Source organism: Quercus lobata, chromosome 4 (assembly GCF_001633185.2).
Source record: "Quercus lobata isolate SW786 chromosome 4, ValleyOak3.0 Primary Assembly, whole genome shotgun sequence".
Classification (NCBI taxonomy): domain Eukaryota; kingdom Viridiplantae; phylum Streptophyta; class Magnoliopsida; order Fagales; family Fagaceae; genus Quercus; species Quercus lobata.
In genome coordinates, this window is record NC_044907.1 from 34,843,535 (window position 1) to 34,848,959 (window position 5,425).

Consider the following 5,425-nt stretch of genomic DNA (forward strand, 5'->3'; position numbering starts at 1 on the left):
TCTAGATAACTAGTGAAGAAATGATTCGGTGAAGTCCGTTGATAGTTGGAACTTGGAGGGTTCAAGTATAGTGGGTAGATTAGGCTTGGAAAGTCTTTTTGATATCCCTTGTATTCCAACTTTATTCACTAGTGCATCATTTCGGTTTGGACGGCCGCGGAGAAGTTTTTTGCCGAGTACTTCGGTTTCCTCTTCGATAATACGTCTCGGTGTTATCTTATGTTTACATCTCTCTTCCCTTACTCTTTATGCTTTACGTTTATTGTTTATTATTTATGTTTATGCACTAAAGAGTAGTTCCAGTTTATTGCGTTTCATTTATTCTTACTCCACACTTAGTTAAGTAGAGTAAAAGCAATTTAGTCATAAGCTTAAAATTGAGGATCTAAACAAGCAATGGTATTTTGCACTATTTAAGCTTTCAATAATTATGTGTACATGTTTTTTTTTGACCAAAAATGGAAAAAAATTTGACATTGAATGATTATTGATGATGTTGAAATTTTACATTCTTGAACCTATGTCGGATGAAAATAAGTTATATGAAATGTTTAGGTGATTTACCAGGAATGAATTGCTCCTAGTTAGAGATGGGAGTTCTGAGCATCACATGATCAAGGATGACTTTCTTTTGGTTATGGAAACTAGGGGTGTCCATAGGTCGGATTTGTGCTTAACCCGCATCAGACTGACCAGATTGGGTGGTCAAAATTTCAACCCTCTGCCAACCAAAGTGATTGATCGGATCGGGTGGATCCAACCTTCAACGGATGGTGGTCAGTCCGGTCAGAATTGGAGATCTAAAAATTGGCCAAAATCCAACAAGTTAACAGCAAAAATTGGCAATATTTTTGTCGGATTTGGTGAAATCTCACTAGATTCGGTGAGATCTCGCCAAATCCGGTGGAGATTTCATGGATCTAGCTGAGATCTCGCTGGAAATGGCTAAGATCTCACCAAATCTAAATAATCTCACGAGGAAATGTTTTATATCTCGGTTGGTTTGGGTTTCTTCAGGTTTTAGGGTGAAGATCTGAGACTAAATTGACAGTTTTGAATTTTGGAGAACTAGACCCGCTGTTGACCGCCAGAGTAATCAAGTTGGCCCAGGTCCAATCGGATTTACCGAGTGGGAGCCGCTAGTTGGGTTGGACAGCCCTAATGGAAACATTGGACAAGTACATCAACGTTGTAGCAATACATACTAACTATATATTTTACATTAATTTATTATGTTATCTAAGTAGTATTAATCTTATTCTTGACATCAGTTTGTTAAATTTTGTAAATAAATTTGTAGTAGATTTAAAGAAATTTTAGTTTTTTTATTATTATTTTATTTTATATAAAAAAACCTCTATGTGCATATATAAATTATACATTATAGATAGATAAGTTAATAATATTTTATTACAAGACTTGGAATTATCAGGCATACTACTAAACTGCTTTTATCTTTAATTCTTTATAGCTGCGTTATTCAATTTATTTTCAAATATAACTTTCTCATGATTTGAAGGGAAGGGAGAGAAAGTACCGTTTATTTTATTTTTTTGGTACAGGCACAACTTTTCCATCGTATATATGTTTCCTAGAGAGATAAATAAAAGACTTTAATTCAAACTATAAGTGTGTGAACGTCGTTTCTTAAAAAAAAAAAAAAAAGGTTGTGTGAAAGATAGTATAAAGGGGCTGCTCCAGCTCCATTTCCGTTCTGATTTACTGCACCGGTCTTCTTTTTTATGGAGTCCTAACTATGGAGGTGGATAAATGATTAAAAAAAAAAAAAGTTGGAAAAAATTTATTATGAACCTTATAGATCAAGGGATGTAAATTAATTAAACTAGCTTCTTCGCATGTGCGTGCTCAATAGCTTTTTTTTTTTTTTTTTTTCTTTAAATATTAATATTTTTCACTAATCCCAATTCCAGATTTATGCATTTTTCAATTTTGAAAAACTTAGGGATGTGATGATATGTAGCACAAAATAAAAAAGTAAAACAACCAATCCACTTTGTAAGAACTAGACTAGGTATAAATGTCAATAAATATACAAAATATAGATGAAAATTACAGTTGCCAAAGAGACTAGCCACTCAGAGGCTCTTTCTTATTTGAATTTATGTTAAAGTTTATCATTCATATAAATTTGGAATTTTTGTGTTTTTCTAATGGTGTTATGCGTTTGCCAACTATTGATATAACCATGAGTGTTATGATGAGGCTAGCACCCAAAAAATGAACACATCCATGCATGAATAAATTTGAAAAAAATTATTTTGATGTTCATATTTTGAGCTAGCCTCATGGCACTCTTAAATGTATCTATAGTTTTCAAATGCATAATATTATTGAACATACATGTAACCTCAAATTGGGATAAATAGAAAATTATGACACTAAAAAAAAAAAAAAAAAAAAAAAAAAAACCCTAAGAGCACGCACAATGAGGCTTATTGTAGAAATTATTTAACTAACATTGAATCATTACAAAATCATCCTCTGTGTTTTTAATGATTTTTTAACCTCCAATCCTGCTGATCCTATACAGGATAACCATTCCCATGTCAATTAAAATGAAGCATCCATTTACCTTTTCCCCAAATAATACAAATTAGATCAGATTTACAATTATTCCAGAATATGCTTACAGTTATTATTATTATCGTAGAAATTTATTTAACTAACATTGAATCATTACAAAATCATTAAATGATTTTTTAACCTCCAATCCTGCTGATCCTATATACAGGATAACCATTCCCATGTCAATTAAAATGAAGCATCCATTTACTTTTTCCCCAAATAATACAAATTAGATTAGATTTACAATTATTCCAGAATATGCCTACAGTTAGCTTTCCACATAATAGTATTATTAAGAGGAAAATGTTTGTAATTTGACAATCACAATGGTATAAGAGGAGAAACTCAGATATAAAACATCATGAAAACCCAGTAACAAAGTTTATGTTTTCTCATCATCCAAACAGAAATAGAACACACACAATAAAAACAACTTAAAAAATAAATAAACAAAACAGAGAATTATCACAAAGCTAGCATTGCATAAGAGAAGATAGAGGACCTAGAGAGGATCGAACGATTTCCAGTGTGCTCAGTCAGAAAAAAAATAGAGAGAGACGCTCACTTGAAGAGAAAAACTATGGCCGGATAGAGGGAAAGAGATGGCAATAGAGAAGTAGGTCTGAAATTATAACAGCGGAGTAATGTAAAGCTCAACAAAATTCAGTTCTTAACTTCCTATTATATAAAGGAATGGCCATTCACATCCTCTGTTTTGGGCACATTTTCAAAAACCAACTACTTCCAATTTGTTTATTCATTTCAAAGTCAGATTCAGCTCATATTATGTCCTAATTGCTTGTTAATTTAATGGTCTGTTTGGATATCGCTTATTTCTGAAAACTGAAAATTGAAAACACTATAACAAAATAATTTTTAAATGTGTGAATAGTGCCGTGTGACCTAGTTTTAATGAAAATTTTGCTAAATTCCATATTTGTGGATCCCGTAAACAGTGCACAGGACTCACTGTTTAAAACACAAACGCGCTGAAAAACGTTTTTAGTGCAATCCAAACTAACACTAAATATTGGCAATTGGGCATTGGAATCAAAGAGACAGAATCATTAGTACATAAATGAGCTGAATCTGGCTTTAAAATGAATAAACAAATTGGAAGTAGTTGGTCTTTGAAAGATAATTGTAACTTTGAAATGAATCTGAATTATGTGCAAGCATGCACATCCTCGGTTTAAAGTGAGGACAAAAACTCACTGTTTAAACAAAGTAGGTGAGAAAGTCAGAAACCAACAACCAAAAATTATTCGACTATATAATAACGGATAATTATGAGAGACTAAAATGATAGCTAGGAGCAAAGTTTGTCGTCATCAGCATATATAATAAGGGATTTCACCATATATAATAAGGGATTTCTCTGAACAGCCTGATTGTTCTTTATCAAATTGAACATGCCAAAGAACTGATTTACACGGTTTGTGATATTTGAAGATTGGAAATGTAATCTTAAAATTCAGTGGATTTCTGTTGTGTGTTATCAAAAATTCAGTAGATTTCTATAAGGGATTCAGCAAGTCCACTGCTTATGTTGTTCCAAACTTTGAATTGAAACTCGCCATACAATTATATTCTTCTTCTCCTTCTCAGTTATTGAATTTCACAGAACAAAGTAAAATGAAAAAGAAGAAAAACGGAGAGAGAAAGCAACCTAAACAGAGGCATTAATAGAACAAAATTCACAACAATCTCACAACTACACTCAATTTGCCAACTACCTCTCACATGGGCCATAAAAAAAAAGAAAAAAAAAAAGTGAAGGGGTGGTAGGGAAATTGGGTATTGTAAATTCTTGTGAATTTTATGGTGAACCTAGCATTGCTAGCCATTCACATACTCTGTTTTCAGTGAAATCTACACTTTCTTGTTTTTTGTTTGTTTGTTTGTTTTTGGTAATCTGTTTGTTTTTTAAACAAAGTGGATGTGCAAGTCTTTGTTTCGCTATGTGGAGCTGAATTGTGTTTGATCCGGATTATAACCCAATCTGATACAAAAGTGCTACGGTTTTTAATGAGAGATTTTCTAAGAGTTTGGTGTGTTGTTTTGAGAGAGAAAAACTGTATTGTTGTATCTTGTATTTTTTTTTTCACTGCAAGTCTGTAGATATAGGCAAATTACCGAACCACGTAAATATTGTATTGTATAATTGTTTTCTTTGGCGCATATTTTTATTTTGTATCTCATGGATCTAAGAATTTTGTGTAGCCTCCCTCTCTTTCCAGGAGTCTCAAACTGAAAATTATTTAACTCACGTTGTTGTTGTTGTTATTATTATTATTATTATTATTTTTGTAGAAATTTATTTAAATAACGTTAAATCATTACATGCACATAATAGTATAAAGAAAAAAAAAAAAAAAACGTTTGTAATTTAACAATCACAGTTGGTATAACCGTATAAGTGGAAAAATTCAGATCTAAAAAACAAAAGTGAAACACAAAATCCAGGATAAAATCTTTATTTTGCTCCCCTTTCCCTCAACTTTCTCATCATCCAAATAGAAATTGAAACACAAACTAAATATAATTAAAAAAATAAACAAAGAATTCACACAAAGCATTGCATAAGATAAGAGAGAGGACCTTGAGTATGCAGATCACGTTGTCAAGGTTGAGGAGGCGAATAGGCTTGAACAATTGGTGGTAAAGAACTTTCTGTGTGCTCAGTTTGAGAAGAAAAAAAAAAAGTAGAAGAGATAATAATTGAAGAGGAAAACTTTTAGTATTGAGTCGGAGAGTTGAGGAAAGTTATAGGGAGTTTCGTGAGTGGGTTTGCCTTTACTGGATTACTCGTGTGCGTTCCTAGCAACCAGAATAATAA